Consider the following 20,325-nt stretch of genomic DNA (forward strand, 5'->3'; position numbering starts at 1 on the left):
TAATTTTTTAAACTTTAACATTGTGCTTTATTGATCTCCAGTTTGCAGGAAACACTTTTCCCTGAAATACTCTGACTTACAATCTAATTTTACCCAACTAAACTAAAAATAAAACCTCAAATCAACACATACAATCACAATCAGATGGGATTTTTCATTATTAATTGGTTGTTGATTTTTTTCTAAATCTAGGTTTCAATTCCCTAAAATGTGCATCAGTATTTAATGATCTAATAAAAAATCAGATGTAGTGCAAATACTGACGTTGCTGTTGTTTTCTTCTTATATCTTACTAATGTGAATCAAAACTGCAAATGCAGACTTTCTACAAACTGCCAGTGTGTTGCAGACTCTGTGATGGCTTTGTTGCTGCTCTGATGCCCCAAACTAACATCCAGTTTTCACAAAGTACTTGGCAGAGTTGCAGAAAAAGTGTCCTAGATAGTAGATGCCAGTAGTTTGGTGCCGAAACACAACCAAAGAGTCATCAGTGTTGTTCACTGTTACTCGTTCTTCCATCCATATAAAAAGAGGAATGTTGGCACCAAAAAGGTTTTGAGCTTCTTTCCTCTTTTTTTTTTTTATTGAGTTTTATTTTTCAAGCACCAAATACATGAAAACTGTTCATTAAACTGGTCAGAGATAATAGGATAATACATGGAGTTAACTAAGGTAACAGAGACTCTTTGGCTCAAGCATCTATCACAGAGGCCTAGACATCCTGGAAAAATACGTATTCTCAGACCAGTTGGTGAGTGGGGCTGGTTGTTGCTAGGTGAAATAAGTTGTAAAGTGGGATCATCACTAAAAACCTGCTTGTGATTGGTTTGGTTACTAGCAGATTGCTGTGATCACCCATAGTTTGGCTACTTATCTGCAAACATTTGCCAACTACCACCCCGAACTGCCGTTAAACTGTGAAAAATGCAACACAAACTACAGGTGACCACAGCCATCTCCTAGTTATTACTTAGTGATGAAAGTAACCTGTTAGAGCACTTCTGCATCACCAAAATAAATACACATTTGCAACAATTAGCTTGCACACTTGGCTGCACCTTTCACACTGTTGTACCAACTTTGATTTACCAATGATCTGCACTGACTTTCCTTCACTTCATAGTGAGCTAATATATTGACAGCATCTCCCCTCACCAACAATCAGTAACAAGCATGTTCAATTCCCTCAAACAAACAAAACAATTTTTTTTAGCCATTTCAAAAGCTCTTTTAAATGCTCTTTTGGTATTGTGACGCCCCAAAAGGCCTCAGCTGTACTCAGATTGCTTCTTCAAAGTGTGAAGCACAGCTTTTTTAGCAGCTGACAGACTCTTATTATCACCCAAGCCAAAATTAATGCACTTACCCAGTGGCCTCTGCCATCACACTAGCTGACCTGGCTGACACAACAGGACTGTATACATTCCACTAGTACACATCTGAGATATCGCAAATGTGTAATGGATTGAGTCTCCCACGCTTTTAATAGCAACAAAAGTAACAATGTAATTTAGAATAATAATAAATAGTTTTTTTTGACAAGGTATATAAACATGTGATTTCCTTGAATTGTAAAACTAACCTGTAATATTAGTTGTTGCAACAAAAAGCTCAGCTTAAAATGTTTTCTGTGAAACGTCTATAAAGAGATAAGAAATGGATTGCGTTCAAGCAGTACTTGCATAAATGTTCTTTTTCGACTGAATTTGTATTTTTCAAAGAAAACAACACAAACATATGTTGTTGAGAATAATATGTAGTTGTTAATTTACTCAAAATTATATATCAGAGAAAGAAAAACCATTGAAACACTGACAGATATAAACAGGTATGCTCTGATGATACGGAGAGAGAACAACTGTGATTACTCCTCTCTAACCAAAGAGCAGGGAATTTTCAATTGATTCCCAATTCAACATAACCCATGATTTGGCCTGGATAAAAGCAACACAAAGGAGTAATAATCCTCCTGAAAGCCTCAGAGACTCCTTCTTTGCCATCAAGGATACAATCAAGCATACAAATCTCTGAAGCCTCTCTGGGACAAGGCTGATAATGCTACAAAAAATGAATAATGAACTCTGTAAAGCCAACGGCCTTTTTAATGTAATCCAGCTACTGTCTCTCACAGCGCATTTCATCAAACTTCAATAAAATGATACATGAAAAGTGACACATTATTACTGAAGGCAATCTGAGCTGCTCAGAGACAAAACAATCAAAGAAAGCAATCTGAAAAATCACAGACAACAATCTCGACAAGTGCTGGGTGAAATTAGAAAAGATTTAATTTTGGCGGCACAGTAACAATCAAGGATCGCTTCAGGCTTTGGTAACATTAGAGGGCTAACTTCCCATGATGCTGGCGGACACGGTTTGTTTGATTGCAAATGAAAAAAGTCATGTCAGAGGTATACTTTTGTGTTCAAACAAAGAACACAATCCCATTAGAGGGTAAAGCGCCCATTGTTGCTCTCTGGGCTCACAATCAATAAAGACTCTCTCTAGTTCAAGTTTCTAAGATTAGATCCAACGTTTTAGTGGGCTGAATGCTTAAGTGTGTTGCTACAGTGCTGGGTTGATATAACAAGGTTACATCAGCCAGAAAAGGCTTTGGGTACCAGCAAAGCTAATTTAGGTGCAAGGGTAGATAACAACAAAGGTCTCAAACAATGTCTTGTTTAGGGTAATTTCTGCTTTGTAGGTCTGTTATGAAAAGCAAACTTATGTTATGTTATGAAAAGCAAACAGACTTATACTGTGTAAAATCAAATGATTTCTTTTGACTGAATATTGTGTGAATTTGTAAGTATTTAGTTCCCAAAGGACTTGCTGGTGCTTTAAAAATAATTTCTCAGGCAACAGTTTCATCTGAAGATGTTTAAAAGCACCATTTGAGGCGAAAATCAATCCAAGCCAGGGAGAACTTGTATGACTACTTAGTTTTGATCACTTCGTGGGGCGAGATTAGAGGTGTGTATGACAGTGTGAGTCATATTGACTTTAAAGCTCAATCAAAAGTAGCCACTCAAGTCCAAGTATCAACAGGTGAGGCTGAACATTGATGGGATTTTGCTGCTCGCTGTTGTAATATCATAGAAGCATTGATCTAGTGATTTTCAGCTAAAGATGTAGAGACCTTTAGAAAGTGAAAGCAAAAGAAATAATATGTTACCTATAGATGCTATTTGATGATAGCGTCTGAGTTAGGTCATAACTACAAAGTAAAATAATGTAGTTATAAAAAAAACCCATAAAACATGAAAGAAACTAAACATTCGGTTGTATCGAATGTGGTAAAGTTTGCATTTGGCAATTCTCCCAAAAATTATAGAATAAGGCTTCAGTCACAAAACCACTGGTTGCTAAGAGAGAGCCTGCTGCTTTACATTTAGCATATTGCTATTGTTACCCATAGATTACATCAGCGGTCTCCAACCTTTTTTGTGCCACGGACCGGTTTATGCCCGACAATATTTTCACGGACCGGCCGTTAAGGTGTCGCGGATAAATACAACAAAATAAAACTAGTACCGGTACCGAAAAAAAGAAGATTTATTCATAACACACGTGAAACGTTAATGATAAAACGATAACAAAATAACGCTGAAAACCGATAAAAACCCTGAAAACCACACATTTCACACCTGAGCTACTCTCGCGGCCTGGTACCAAACGGCTCACAGACCGGTACCGGTCCGAGGCCCGGGGGTTGGGGACTGCTGGATTACATGAGCGATGCTGACTTGTTTCCAAACACTTGCGAACCACTTGCTCGAGACCTTCAGTGTAAAAGCTGCAGCGTTTGAAAGCAGTTGCTGCAGAAACTTTAACTTTGCATCGTGCTTGTTCAAGTTTGACTACTGTACAGCAAGTAGTTTGTGAGCAAATCAGCATCTTTCATGCATACTAAGCTATTTCACCCAGACAGCCAATAACAGCTCAACAAGGGAATACACATTTTTCCTTTCCTTCCAGTGGCTGCTGTGGTCTCTAAGCCTGTGTGACTGAGGTCTAACATCAGAGGTTACTGACTCATTATTAGAAGGCTAATATTTACTCTTTAATTTTCCATTTACTTAAATGAAGGTCAGTTGTCAGTATATCAACGTGACCTGGAGACCTATTGTATTTCAAAGTTTACCGCAGAGCTTAATGTTTCTTATTTTATCCCTTTAGATTTGTGTTTATTAATTAATTTAAGGTGTTTTTTAAAATGTCAAACAACAGATGAAAGCGGCAGGCTCTAAATTACAAAATATATCAAACTACTTTTTTCCCTTGTCCCTTTATATACATATATATATATCTTAATTCTTTATCAGCAGGCTCACACAAAGAAAAAACTGATTTTATGTCAGTCAGATTTTCAGCAACATGGTTAAACTACCACTAACAGACCAGTTATTTCAATAAAGTGAGGTTGGTCTATTATATAACATGTCTATACAGTGGTGTTTTCCAGTTGTCACACCTGACAGAACAGATGTTATTTTAAATAATCCAGCTGTCTGGATGGGTAGCTTGCTTGTAAGCCTGATTCCATGCATGCCTTGTTTGTCTCAGGTCCATTTTTCTGTTGTTTATGCATCTGCCTTATATGGTAACGGCTTTTAGCATGTCTGAAGGACATGATTACACAAATCTCTCATAGCATGCATAATGTTGACCTAGCATGTTAGCACTTATTAAACATAAAGACAAAATCTTTATTGTTGATGATGGCCAAAGAAATTTTTGTGTTTCAAATCCTTTGGCCATGGCCCAAGCAAACCAGTATTACGGCAAAACGTGAAATGGACACTGCATGCAAAAGCTGCATTACCAACAGTGGGAGATAATATATTTAAAGCCAAAAAGTCAGTAGCGCACAAAAAACATTTGAAGTTCATTGCAGGGTCCGTAAAGGTCCAAATTGATTAAGCTAGCTGGCTAATCGGTATATTCATGTGCGGTTAAATGCTTCTGTGATTATTTTCATGTTGGCTTGTGGTTACTGCAGCTTACTGCAACTTCTGCATGTGTGTTTATTATATGTTTTGCTGTGACACGGGGTTGCTCCAAGCATATTACAATGGGGAGAAAACACAACACAACACTATTAGATAAACGTGCAGATTTTAATTTTATAGCACATTTAAAACCAATGTGGTACACAAAAATAAAAACAAGTAATAATAATTATACAAAAGGCAACGCTAGATCTTCACTGAAATGGAAACCTTGTTTGACAACAACAGAGCACTGTATTTGTTTCGCCTATATGAGCGGGATTAACAACAAATATCTTTTCTAAGTTGCCGGCAAAACTTCTGATGTGTTCATAAAACATACAACAGCTGGATGTTGATATTCTACTTTGAAACACGCGCGTGTGCAATGATTTTTTTTTTATACCATATGAAAAATAAATTTCAGGAACATTATGACACCTGCGACAAGAAATTATCAAAACACATAAAAGTGCACTGAAAACCAAATAATTTCAGCTTTCATAACACTGATGCTCAGATGCAGTCATCGCTAGTGTTTACCATTAAAACATTTTCCCCAGCTCCACCAGTATGCTGTGATTCTGATGCCTTGTCTCCTCGGAACATGACTCACCTGCATTTTTAGTCTCCCATCTGTCTCGCTTTGAACTGAAGTGCTTGTATTTTAAGTGATGCTGTATTCTGCACGGGTGTCTTCACACCCCGTGCTGCTTTCTAATATTGCAAGCATTTTCTGTTTTCTGCAAGTTTTGTTTTAGAGTGTAAAAATAAGATTGTTGTCCAATGAAAATGCATCAATACACTTATTTATCTGCAGAGCCAACATTCTTCAGCACTCCAAAGTAAACAATTCAGCAAAGCATAGCAATATAAGATAAGAAATTCTTTGTTTATCCAGATTTGGGAACTTTTTTATAAATATAAGAAAGTAAGTATCGACCCTGACTCAACTCTCAGTAAATAACAGCTTTAGTTAGTGAATGATCTCTTTTTAAAACCATGGAGTGGTTTAAGGACTCCCACTCACACACTAGTAAGTTTAGCTACTAGTATTGGGTGATAAAGCCTACCCGCCATTTGGCATTTCTGCTCTTCGCAATGGTGCTAAAGGGGGTTGAGGTCACTGTGAGACCAGTCAAGTTCTTCCACAACTTACTAGTAATTTATTTCTTTGTGAACCTGACTTTTTGTGCTGGGTGAACTTTCAAGCATTTAAGTATTGAGGTGCTGCTCACCTTCCAGAACTCAAATGTACAGAGCGAACTAGTATGTCCTGGTACAGAGTGGAATAAAGCAGGAAGCAATTTGCTAGGCTACATGAAGAAGTCACTTCAGTATTCTTTGGCACACAGACAGCAATTTGGCGAGTACAGGAAGGTTTAAGAGCGGTAACATTTTTTTTTTTGACTGGCAGTTACTTGGCAAAAACAGCCACTTAACTTAGAACTGCTGAGAGTATTTTCATAAAAGACTCAGGCTACTTTCCCTCAAAGTTTATAATGTGAACCACTAAACTGCCCTTGTCCATTGGCACTGTTAAAATTATGAGCTAAATAAAGGTAAAGCTAGCTTCTAAAATTGTATTTTACTAATATTCATTTGGTACTTCCTCAGGACAATGCACAGTAAGCTTACATAGTCAGAAAAGCTACCAATATTTTCTTAGTGACAGATTTTTAAACCTTTTTGCTGTTTCACACTGCCGTAGTTTCTAAAATGAAGATGAGCAATAAAGTGGACGGGGAGATTTGTACTTCAAAATGCAAGTTGGATACGAGAATAGAACTTCACATGCTGAGTGAAAGGCCCAATATGTTTTTGCCAATGTTCAAATTTAGGACAAACAGTCAAATCTTGTTTGTATTCATTCTTTTTTGTCATGCCAAACATTTGGCATAGATCGCTCGGGATTACAAAACACCCACCCATCCATTAATTCATTTTCTTCTGCATATCGAAAACCGAGTTGTGGTGGCAGCAGGCCACGTCACGTATTCCAGATGTACTTATGATCTCTCCAGTGAATACTGGGTGTACCCTGGGGTCTCCTCCCAGCTTACTTTGTAAACCTCCAATGGAAGGCACCCAGGAGGCGTCCTGATCAGAAGCCAGGACTTCATCAGCTTAGTTGTTGGGACTCTTCAAGCTCCTTACTCACTCTTATTAGCTAAGCCCATCCACAAGAAGAAGGAAAATCATTTGCTATCATTGCTATGATGCCATCGAGGTTCTGGACCAATGCAATTTTTTTTGGTTTTTAAAAATAAGACAACAATTAGTGATAATTTAGATGGCATTTGTTCTGAAAAGATTCTTCAGATATTCTATCAATTTATGGCCCACCCGTCATTCCTCTCATTGTGTTGTGTTAGACTGATGCATAACTTAGGGGGAAATGATAATTAGTTGGTTTAGGCACGGAGGGGGCTTTCTTTATTGTGATACTTTAATTTAAATTTAAGTTATAATTCTGGATTTCATTATTTTGTTTAATTTCACAGTTCTACACAGTCATGGTCCAACACACGAGCTATGTGGAAGAGACAGGACTTTAACCAAAGTTTACCAATTTATGAAACAAATTATGCACAAACAAGTCATAACTAACTCCAGGAGATGTGTTAGTCAGTGTTATCGGTATGTCAGCATTTGGATGAGTGTTTCAAGTGTGTGATGATGTGTAGTCAGACTCTAAAATAACCAGCCTGAAGCACACCAAACAAATAACATGGTGCTGGATGAATGGCAAGAGCATAAAGGCTGAGGCATCCAGCTCTTAAATGCTCCAGGGAGACTGGCCAGGTCCCAGTTGCATTAATTAACTCCACCTACAGGAACCTGCAAGATATCACAGAGGGATAAACAGGGGAACATATACACCAGGGCCTGGCCGAGGCAGACAGCCATCACAACACATTCAGCTTCCATATTTCTGTATACACGGTTACTCCTGCAAAAGAGTGAAGACGCACAAAATAAAGCTCTTTACAGTTTTCAGAATTTCTGACTTTGATTTTATTGCAACCCTAGGATCTAGCCTCTTTAGAAGTGCAGGCTTTTCTACTGGTCTAGGAGCACAGGTAATGCACCTTCAAATAAATAATTCTGGACCTCTGGACCCTAAACCCTGGTTATGGTCATGACCATCGGTGAGGGTTGGAACATAGATCAACTGATAAGCCAAAAGTTTTGCATCATGGACGAGATCCCAAGATACTTAAGGGAAACATAATTCACTTTTTACATTTTTTTTGCACTCTACTAAAATATCTGTGCATGATTCAAACTTCAAACAAACAATCCTATCGTATCCTATTCTGCCCCCCACACAAATAGAAGATTTAGAAATAGGGCAATTGGAGCTTCTGTGCTTGCATGCAGAGTTGTGTGCTTGAGATGGCCATATTAGTCATGTCTGCTCTTACTGGCATGTAAAGCCAAGAGTATCCCCTCCCCTCAGCTTTTTAATCATTCTAATTACTTATACATACCGCCCTTATTACCTGAAACTATGACCATATGTAATATGAGCATCTGATAAATAAATATATATAGATACAGTTCAGTTCCACTTATCCAATTAAGGATCGAGGGGTTGGGGGTAGGTCAAAGCTTATCCGAGCTATCAACGGGAACAGTTTAGAAGTAGGGTCAATTTATAGAATCCCTCATTAATTTAACATTCATGTTATTGGACAATGGCAGGAAGCAGACAGCAGCCATGTGGAGTCTGTGAAAACAGGCAAAAGCCACACAGAAAGGCCCCAGGTGGCAAGTGAATTTGAACCGCTCTTTCTTGCCACGAGGCACTACAACACTCTGCTGTTAAATCATAATACATAATTCTCAAATAGAGATTTGAAAGAGTTATATGGATAATGGTACAACAGTGACTATGTATGAGGTTCACCAAAATAAACATTTGTTGCTGAGTAAAATATTTTGGTACGCCTTCCCCTCTGTGCCAACTGAGCATGCAACACATTCTGAAGATAGCATGTTGCATGCCTGTGGGACAGCGATGCCCCATTCAGCTTGGAGGGATGGACACAGCCAGGTATGAGGCAGAACTGGTTTTTCAAAGGAGACGGGAAATGTGCCAGGTGGTAACAAATCGCTAGAATGCCAGGCCAGCAGGCAGATATCCCTGAGACGAGACAAGGTGGGTGTAAATACATCCACTCAACGGGATGCTGGATAAGTTCTGCACCGCAATGTGCAGCTAGAAATGAGCTCTGAAAGTGTGTGTTCGCGTGCGCGTGGAGACGAATGTCTATGTGCTCTCGTCGACACCTTTAAAGTTTATGATTGCTCAGCTGTAAAAGTGAAACTGATTTATACTGATAGACAATGACTGGATGTGAAAAACTGACAAGTGACAGCACTAGAGCAGTAATAGAGAAAAACACCACTCAATACTCATGCGCTGAGAATGAACATCATTCTCAAGAGTATCTTATCCTTGAAACATATGCGGCACACATTTTCATCACAGGCAATCGAGGAAAAAGCAAAGATCCAAGGACAGCTGCTGCAGTTTAATGACTTTATCTTCATTTGAATGGGTACCTTTCTCAGAGGAATTGTTCCACATCACTGCTTGAAATCCATTCAGGCAATATGATGGCCACATGAGAGGCGCATCAACCAGGATTCTATGGCTGTGAGTTGGTTTTGAGAAACATAATACCTTCCTCTCGGCAGAATTATCTGGTCGCAGATAAGTTTGGCTATGGTAAATCTCCGCACCTCAGTCTCAGTGCTGGCTGGTGTGTGACAGGAACCTGAGGCAGGAATAAAAGATGGAAAGCCCTGCAGCCTGAACATCGACACCAGAAAACTTAATCAAACTCTATTTACCATGAAAGACTGGCGGAACTAATTGTGCATTGGCGTCTAAGTATCTTCAAAGGGTGGGTGTCCAATATACTGTACATGCTTTTTGCATATTTGCAAAAGAGAAGAAAATAATTACAGCTGGTGACTGAACACAGCTGGATTCTTAAAGCTGAGGGGAGCTTCACTGAACACAACTGTGCATTTTATGCTCACTTAAAGTCTACTTATCTATTTAATTGTATTAAAAAATAAATGACTACATTACCTTTTTACATAAAAAAATTCTCTAATAGCAATAACGCAAAAAGAGACCTCTCAGTAGACTTTGCAGGGTACAGTTGTTGTTTGGTTCTGCCAGCAAAATACAGATGTTTTTCAGAAAAAAACAAAAATATATTGTAAAGTATTTGGTGTTACATTGACATGATACTGATTACATATACAATGCTACACTGTACTATACTATGTCGATGTATGATGCTAAGACATTGTGGGACGTAAAGGTCATCTTGGTAGATCATCTTTTGAAATGTATTTATTTATTTTGATTTGAAATGTGGCATCATTGCCAAATAGATTGAGTCTCCATTTCTGCTGCAACACTCCGATGGTAGAGGCACAATTTGGTGTTATGATCATGAAAGCACAGATCCATCCTGCCATGTATCAACAGATCAGGCTGGTGGTGATGGTGTAACCATGTGAGAGATACTTTCTTGGCACACAATCTACCTGAGTATTGTTACTGACTGATCATCCCCTTGATGGCAGCGTAAACATCTTCTGATGGCTGCTTCCAGCAACATAATGTGCCATGTCACAAAGCTGAGATCATCTCAAACTGGTTTCTAAAACAATGAGATCACTGTGCTCAAATGACCTCACCAGATGGTCACAAGATCCCAATCCAATAGAGTACCTTTGGGATGCAGTGGAATGGAAGATGCACTTCATAGATCATAGATCAGGATGGACAAAAATCTCAGAGGAATGTTTCCAGCACCTTTTTGTATCAATGCTGTAAAGAATTAAGACTCGTCTGAAGATAAAAGTGTGTCCAACTTGGTACTAGAAAGGTGTATTTGCTAAATAATTTTTATTTATTGCTGTATTTGTTTTTGATTTGGACAGTTTTGGTCCTCCATACATCCTGCCCTAAACAAGTGAGAAAAATAAAATAATAAGTGCCAAAGAAATGCATGCTAACAGCAACAAGAAGCATCAGACTAAAGTATAATTAAATATACTTATAAAAGAGGAATATAAAGGCATCTCTGTGATAACATATCATGACTTGTTTATCCCTATATTCAACAAAAAGCCTTTAAATTCTTAGTTTTTGAGGTAAATAAATGTACCAGCTAGTTTAAAGGACTTCTTTGTATGCTGATTAGCATTTAAACAAAATGTAAACCAAAGAAATTAGCTTTATTTGTTCAAAAACTATAACTTACGGTTGTTTTGTAGTTACGTGGTAGACTGCAGCCTGCATGTCAATGTCTAAAATGCGGCAGTAATGTACCTGGCTCTCACTACCTGACTGCACTTGTATCTAATTATTTGTTTGGGTCAGTAAATCACTTCAGCATTTGAGGGAGTGAATGTGTGCTACAATTAGAAGTGGATAATGTCAACCAAAATGCTCCCAACGATCACCAACCGAGCCTCTGAAATCAGATCAGGGCCCACCTAAGTTTCTGTGCAATAAACCGTGGCCCTCATGAGAGAGCTGGAGCTGAGCTCTCCCTCCACGTGCTGTAATGACTTCAACTAAGCAGGTCCTCAACAGATGGTGACATTCAACACCCCAAAGGTTGTCTCAAAGCTTAGGCTGGGAGTTTGAGATATTGTTTTTCTTACACAGGGCCAACACCTGTCAGAAATGGCAAACGGGGCCGGAGAAGTTTATCAACGTGAATCCGAAGCCGCTCCAGTTCATCATGCAGTCGAAGGCTGCCAGTTGGGTGAAATATACTGCCAGATTACTGAGACGTTTCAACTCATTTCCAGTCATTCTTCCAGTGTTTTACTATATGTCCCCATTACCTTCTATTTTCTCACCAACAGCATATTAAAAAAGAGGTTGTGATTGTGCTTGTAGGCGATCTGCTTTTTTATATTTCAGTAAACAGAAAACAGCATGGTACAATATAGAAATATGATGTACACACATAATCATAGACTTCCCAGGCATGTAAACTCCACCATCTGGGCTTCAAGGAGTAAAGCTGACCTTTACAACTTCCCTACCTTGATACTCCACGGCTGCAGTTTAAAAGTCTGTTTTGCAGAGCATCTCTTCCAAAAAAAAACAATGATATTTTTTGCACTAATTGGGGATGATGTAGCAGAATCTCTTCTTTCTTTTGGTTTAGTTTCCCTTTGTGGGCTGCACGTATGAGATGTTAAATTTTCCAGCAGAAATGCACATTTATTATGCATTTACACAGGAAGAAATAAAGGGCAGTGACAGTAAGCTAAAGTAAACAATGTGGACTTTTCCCCTGATTGACTCCCAACTAAAAAAAAACTCGAGACTTTCAACCCTGATGAAATCTTTGCATCACCGATGGCACCCAGAGTTCTTGCAGTACTGAACTGGGCAGTGACACTTCTGAGCACGTTCCAAGCAGTATTCTTTGTGTTGGATTCATATTTCATGACAGCATAACCAAGAGAAGCCATATGGTAATCCAGACTGGACCTGCCTTCAAATTCCCCCGCCAGCTAGAGGTGGTGGAGTGACCTAATGAAGCAGCAGACTGTGTGCTGCCTGGGGTCAGAATAGGAAAGGAGTTCAGATGGCTGTGGTCAGTGGCAGCAGCAGCAGCTAAGCCTAGTGACTCGAGCCCCCCCAGGACACACAGCACGCTGGCCAGCCAACCACGCAGGACACACAGGCCCAGTGTTCCCAATAGCAGAGTGTGCCAGCAGAGATGGGGGTAATCTAGCAGGCTTTGTCACAGCTCTGTGGGGTAGGTGTGCATGTGTATGTCCACATGTGTGAGTGTGGACATAACATTGATCATAAACCACACATCCCCTAACCTCATGCCTAATCTTAAGTTTAATTCCAACCTTAAACCTAACAGAAAAAAAAAACACTATTTTATAAGACAGGTGCGTGGGAAAAGAACAAACAGATCCACTATTGCAAACAGACTCCTCCACACTGTTTAATACTGCAGTCAAACTTGGAAAGACAGTTGCTGGAGATCGTGGCATGACCAAAATTATGATGACCGTGTGCAATGAACTTGCAATCATGTTGCTTTAAAAGTGGGGACCAGTTTTTCGACCTCTCACGGTCGGTTATCACCTTCAAAGCAACGTCTGTGCATCAAGATGGCAATAAAACAACAGTAAGGTGGAGTCGCTCTGCTCTCAGTATGACACGCTGTTACTGAATAGGCTCAAGTTTAAGTTACATGCAATCTGTTTGTGATAATACAGCAATTAACTGTGAATCAACACAAAAATGTAAATCTGTTGCCATCTACATTCACAGTAACACACAGTAAAAAGAAATTCACATCACCTACTTTCATTTAGAGTCAAGCCAGAACCTCATAGGTTTGAAACAGAACTATAAAAATAGTGATGTAGTTGCTCCAAGACAGCAATTTAACTGCAAAATGTAGTTAGCAACCTTGGTTTTGTATAGCTATATAATGAGAACACAACTAATTTGCAAACAATTGAGTTTCTTATTTCAATGTGCTACAATCTGTCTGCATTTACAAATGACATTGTTTGGAGACAGGTTCCCTCCCACCAGTCGACCTATCCAATCGCCCACAGAGTGCAACACATGCAACTGGTCTCTGAATGTGAAAGAAATTCAGTGCAATCACTAGGCAACCACTGATTTTTACTAGTCACAAGGAAGCAGGCATTCTGTTTTTACACTAGTGTGCCTGAACCATAATTTGCAAAAAATACCGGGGGAGCGTTACTGGCTGTAACGCTCCCCCGGTTATATAATGTATCAATATCAAATGTAAAAGTTAGAAAGAAAAAAATTCAGCTATATGCTCAAAACTTTCCATAAAAGAAGCTTGAATTCATATTTTAGAAATACCTGCAAGAAAAAAAAGTATGACAAGTAAAAGCAATAAATTAAAACAAGCTTTAAATCAATTCAACTAAATACATTAAATATTGACGTAATGATATTACATTATAACACGTCAAGCTGCCTGAAGCATATGTAAATGAACACAATCAAAAGGTCACATTAGTGAAATAGACCTGATAATATATGTACATATTCACATGTATGCGAGACCATCTGGGACCAGCCAGACATATATCTTCTCTCTAGCTTGTCTCCATCATGACTGTCAGGAATACTGCAGATAAATATTAAATATAATGTTACAAGTTTTCTCACTTTGAAAACCATTAGTACTGAACTTCAGCAAGGACACTGATTGAGCATAAACCAAATAATATATACATATAAATATATATCGAGGATGTGTGGCTTCCAGTGAAGCTTAGAATAACAGTTATCGTAATGTAATCATCATCATCAATTTGTTAGACTGTCTCTACTTCCATTCGATTTCATTGGTTGGATTCCATGCTCCCGCATTGTATTGCGTCCATTTTTCACATTCGTTACTTGTTTTAATATAGAAACAGAATAACTTGCCACAAGTCGAGCCGTACTCCTTATAGGTAACTAAATCCATAGTTACTGTTCCGAGGTTTCTCCAAACAAAGTGGAAACCTCCCACATTCAGTCCTGTTAATATCACATTTCATTTTTTGCACATCCTTGGACAGCGTTTGCTTTCTGAGCCGTGGCAAAGGAAGAAGACCACAAAGAGGAAATTTTGTCCTAGAAAGACTTCATTTTTGAAAGATACCCTTGTGACTAATCCATCAGCGCAAACCTCATATTAGTTTGGGATGAAGCTTACAATTCATATTTGCACAGAATGAGCACTGTGGATTTTGTCCCTTATCTCTTACATTGGAATTGCATCAGGAAAGGATTTCCTGATGGCGAGCATGCAGGAGGAACAGCAACCGATAACTCTTTTAATCTATACATGGGTGTGTGACCGTTTTACTAACATACACCTCGAATAATGTGAACTTTTTCCTCCTAACTTTTCATTGTTTGAAAACAGCAGCCTTATTAGGCAGTTTGAGGCACGATACGCATTGATATCTTCCGTTTTGGACACATTATGCACAGATGGATGGGACGGGCACCCATCCTTGTGTGCTGTAAAACTGTCCAGTATAAACAAAATTCCTAGTGAGCCGAATGTGGGTGTAATATGCTGAAGCAATTTGCAGTTTGTCTTGTATATAAACTGTTTGCGATTTCAGACTTTCTCTAGGAAATGAAAATGCTACCTTTTCTCTCGTTTGAATCCTTTGAAGACTAGAGAGCAAAGGGTAATCACACCTTCACTGAGACCAACTGAACCCAGCGCTGTGCAGATGTAGTTAGTGACAAGATGGACTCAGGCAAAACTAAAAATGCGGACGCGCTGTCAAGTCTTCAGTCTGCTGTGTGGCAGAAATTCCAATTAAGGAAGGAAACCGCAGCAAATCGTGTGACAACACAAGAACTGCAAGGAAGCTAGAGTCTTGCCGTGTAGGTAACAAAGGCAACATGCTGCACTATGCACAGCACTTTATAATGAAACTTCAGCCACAGCTGTATGGTTAAATGCTACATTTGAGTCTTTAATTTTGTGTGACAGTATTTAAAAATGTGGCTGTTTGTAGATGGTGTTTTTTTCAGCCTTATTAATTTAATTGATTTATGAGGGAAGCTAACAGGCCACACACCCTTGTTGTCCTTAAAAGCATCATTTGTACACAAAGTCAATAAACACAAAGTCTGAGCACTCATGTATTATCATAAGGGATTGTTTTTACACTTAGACTATGTGAAAAAGATGTTGTATGTCCATTCTAGAGAAAATGTTTGGGTGGATATTAATTTTTCTTCTTCTACTTTTCTGTCCTCTGACTCAGCTTGGCACTCAAAGCGAGACCCATAAACCTCCTGCCCTGTCCCACATCACCTTCCCGATCCACATCCTATTGGTAGACGCCAGAGGAGGTGGGCCATGAGGGAGGGGCTGGCAAGACAGCACGGCCTTGGGCAATGTGCAATCAAGTTGGCATCCTAGAGTAACCTTTTAAAATGCAAGTGTGGTACTGAGAAGCCAGCATCACAGAGACAGATTTCAGGATGAGCGCTTATCTTTTCAGCAACAACACCCAGTGTGCCAGAATTCTGTGCTAAGCAGTACAGTGGACCAGCGAAAGGTCACGCACAGTCATATGCAAAACGCAGCTGCCTCCTTCCTATACGCACAGCAAAAGAGCAGTGAAATGCATACAATATTAAACAACTCGCGAGTGAGAGAAATGCAATTTCAAGAGACATATCTGATCGATTTTTCTGCGAAATATCCCGGATCTTGTGAAGTGTTATTGCTTTCATATCATTTTGTGGATGTATTCATAAACATCCCACCAGCAGATAGTGGTTTGCTCAGCAGAAATAAGTGACAGATAAATGAATCACGCTATGGCCTAGCAAGGACACTGTCCCCAAGTTCACCCTCAACCAAAAGCTGCTGACTAAGGATTCCCCCCCGTACAGGCCCTAATATTCTTGATCATTTATTTTGGCGATATACAAACGCTGTGAAATAACAAAATGTTTTATGCATTCAGTTGCCATGAGCAACATTATTTTTGCTGTGCTCTTTACTGATAAATATTCCATTACAGAGATAAGGGAGCAGTATGGAGAGCAACAGCATACAAAGAAATCTATATGCAATTTATTTTGTTTTTTTAGACCTCTAAGCTACTGCATATTACATTCACAGACTCAGGTTTGCCAGAAAACAATGCAAGTCCACACATTGCCCAGTTCACTGAAATAAGTGCGTGTTATCGTCAGTGCTTGCAAGCAGCAGCACAACAATGAGTTGGAAACACGCGGATCGCTTCACATTGCAATGTTGTTTTCAGATTTTGCGAATCATGCATTTTTTATATCTTGATAGTAGAAAACTGATCTTGAAAGGGACTGACAAGAGTGATAACACTTATCTGAGAAAGCAGGGCAATACCCAATACTCAAACGGATGTTCTACTATCTGTACAAAGTATTATTCTTAGAAAAGGGTGGTCTCTGATGTTCTCCAGGCGTTGCACCTTGCAGTGTAATGGAATAAATGCCCATATCTTTGGACTGTAAAAAATGAGATTGGAACCGTGCAACTGTAATCCTAAGCACAGGGAGGCTTTCAGTGTAATCAATCTCCAAAAAGGCTTTTAATGGAATCAATGGAGAGAAAGGGGATTGATTTCTACACAGTATACTGCCATTTTTAGATATTCACTCTGTCAAAACTCTCTTTGGTGGACTGAAAACTTCCAACCAGCGATATAGGCTAATTGCATATTGAGCAAAGCAGTCCATTTGTTAAGTGGCACACTTTTTCTTGGTGACCATTAAGTTAAAGAAAAACCATATTGCAGTGTGGAAATATAACACTGAGCTATGATCGCAATAGCTAAAAAAAAAGGCCTCAGTTGTAATCCTGCCTCATATGGACATCCACAAGTGGAATATTTTTCTCTGGCTCCTGACAAAATAAGATCTCTACCAGCTGAAAATGCTCTGCCAGATTCACCCTGCAAGTTAAATTACTATTGACATCACAGGAACAATGCTGGGAAGCACTTGGGAAATATTGGTCTGCAAAATGCATGTAGGGGAGTGCACACACTACACATGCTTACAATGATACAGTGTCTCTAGACCTGTAATTTTTCTGTTTATATGTGTTTTGCTTTTACACAGTTTAGAGTAGCTAAAATCAAGGAAATTAAATCTTAAATTGATATATTAGACAACATACAGTGCTGTAAAAAATATTTTCCCCCCCCTTTCCTGATTTCTTAGTCTTGTACATGTTTTTCACACTTATATTTGTCAACTAAACATATTTTAATTGTAGCATGGGATATACTTTTTAAAAGATGATTTCCTTTATTATGGGAAAAAAGTCACACAAACCAACCTGGCGCTATGTGAAAAAGTAATTGCCCCTTATTCCTGATAATTGGTTGTATCACGCTTGGCAGCATAAATCTGTAATCAAGTCTTTGAAAACTTCGGAAAAAGTCGATTTTTGTCTCGTCAGTTCACAGAATATTTTCCAAAAATTGTTGGGGATCATCAAAATGAGTTTTGGCAAATGTGAGATGAGACTTTGGGTTGTCTTTGGTTAGCAGTGAATTTTTGCCTTGGAACTCTACTAAAGATGACATTCCTCCCCCAGTCTCTTTCTTATTGTTGAATCATGAACTCTGACCTTAACTGAAGCCTCAGGCCTGCAGTTCTTTAGATGTTGTTCTGGGTTCTTTTGTGGCCTCCTGGGTGAGTTGTGCACTGTATTTTTGGTAGGTTGGCCACTCATGAGAAGGTTCACCATTGTTAATAGTTTTCTCTATTTGTGGATCTCATGCCTCTCACTGTTGTTTGCTGGAATTTCTTTCTCAGCTGTGTCTTTAGATTGTGGCATGATTCAGTTTGTCACACAGCTTCTATTTAAGCAATTACTTGATTCAGCTGGTCTGACAGTAACCAGAGCTGGGTGTGCCTAATGAAATTGAACTCAGCTTTCCAAAAAGACATGAGGTTAATTACAATTTATTGATGGTTTAAAAAAAAAAAGGGGGGGCATATACTTTTCCATATAAAACCAGGTGGGTGTGGATAGATTTTTTCCCTTAATAAATGATGTTGTATTTACCTGACCTGTGCATCTTCATTCTGTCTTCCTCCACTAACCCCAACTGGCTGTGGCAGATGGCCACCCCTCCCTGAGCCTGGTTCTGCTGCAGGTTTCTTTGTTTTTCTTGCTCATAGGGGGTCGTATGACTGTTGGGTTTTTTTCTGTTCTTTTTGTATTATTGTAGGGTCTTTACCTTAACATATAACGTGCCTTGAGGCAACTGTTGTTGTCATTTAGTGCTATATAAATAAAACTGAATTCAACTGAATTAAATCACTTGGGTTATCTTTGTCTGACATTAAAAATTCGTCTCATGATCTGAAACAGTGTAGTTTGGCCAATATACAAAAAACCCAATAAAGTCATGAAGGGGGCAAATACTTTTTTATAGGACTTTGTATAATGTGTATAATGGAGGCATAATTAGGCAGAGGCACAACACTCGCTGAATAATAAATAGAAAGCTATAGGAGAATTCTGTAATGACTAAGATGGCAAATGTCCTCCCGTTTCCCCAGAAAGACCAAAGAGACACACATTAATCCATTGTGTTATTACGCTGATGAAAGTATGAGACATATGGTGGCAGGCACATTTCCTTGTCACAGCAGTAAATATGTAGCTAAGTTAACCTTTTGTTAATCTTCTTCCTAGGCTTCCTACATCCATATTCTTAATTGTCATGGCACTCCTTCAGTGTTTTAGTGGAATGAGCTAGGGACACAGATTGCACTGGAATTCAGGACTGAGTCATAAATGAAACTGTTAAACTGAAACTTTGCATATGCAGTGGAAGTTTAACATGCCAGGAAATAAAAGGATTTTTAAATCTGATTTGAAGCAAAGTCAAAACTTTTGTGCACTTCGTTGTCAGATTTGAATGGTGATTAATTATGATTGTTAGTCTGAAAGAACTGCCTGGAATGAGTTATTAAGGTGACTGCTGAGTGGCAAGACTTCATTATATATTTAATTATAGCTTTCATTTACATGTGGTGTGTTGGTTATGCCTGGTTTCAATATGTGAATCAGCTTAGCTCATCAAAGAAATGTCTGCTTCTTTTTACTTTGTTAATGAAAGGTTAAGTGTGAGTGTTAAATCTTTTTACAAGGAAATCTCACAACAGTACACCACATATACAGTTAGTTCCATGAGTATTTGACAGTTTTGCACTTTTCCCTTTGTACAACACTGCAGTGCTTGAAATCAAACAATCAAGATGTGATTGAAGTGCAGACTTTCAGCCTTAATTCAAGGGGTTTAACAAAAGTATTGCACTGTTTAGTAATTAGAGTCATTTTTATACATAACTCTCTATTTTCAGAGGCTCAAATGTAATTGCTCAGTTCACTAACAAGCAGTTTCATGGCCAGCCGACGCCTGCGCCCTTTCTTTTTTTCCCAGTGACAAATAAAACAGACAAAAGATCTGTAAATGATTCCAACTGTTGAATGTGAAATTCATAACTTTTACCATAACTCTCATTATGAGGTCCAAAGAGATGTTTATGCAAGTGACGGAGGCCATCATTAAGCTGGAAAACAAAAACAAACCTGAAAGAACAAAAGGAGGCAGTTATATCAGCATTTTTATGTTAAAATCTCCACATATTTGAGGCCATATTGTGGAAATATAAGTGAAACTATATCAAGGTAACATCTCACAATTCTTTTTTGACAACTGCAGTCAATAGAAAGTA

The sequence above is a fragment of the Pundamilia nyererei genome, unplaced genomic scaffold (genome assembly GCF_000239375.1).
Source record: "Pundamilia nyererei isolate P.nyererei 1_Seehausen unplaced genomic scaffold, PunNye1.0 scaffold00037, whole genome shotgun sequence".
Classification (NCBI taxonomy): Eukaryota; Metazoa; Chordata; class Actinopteri; order Cichliformes; family Cichlidae; genus Pundamilia; species Pundamilia nyererei.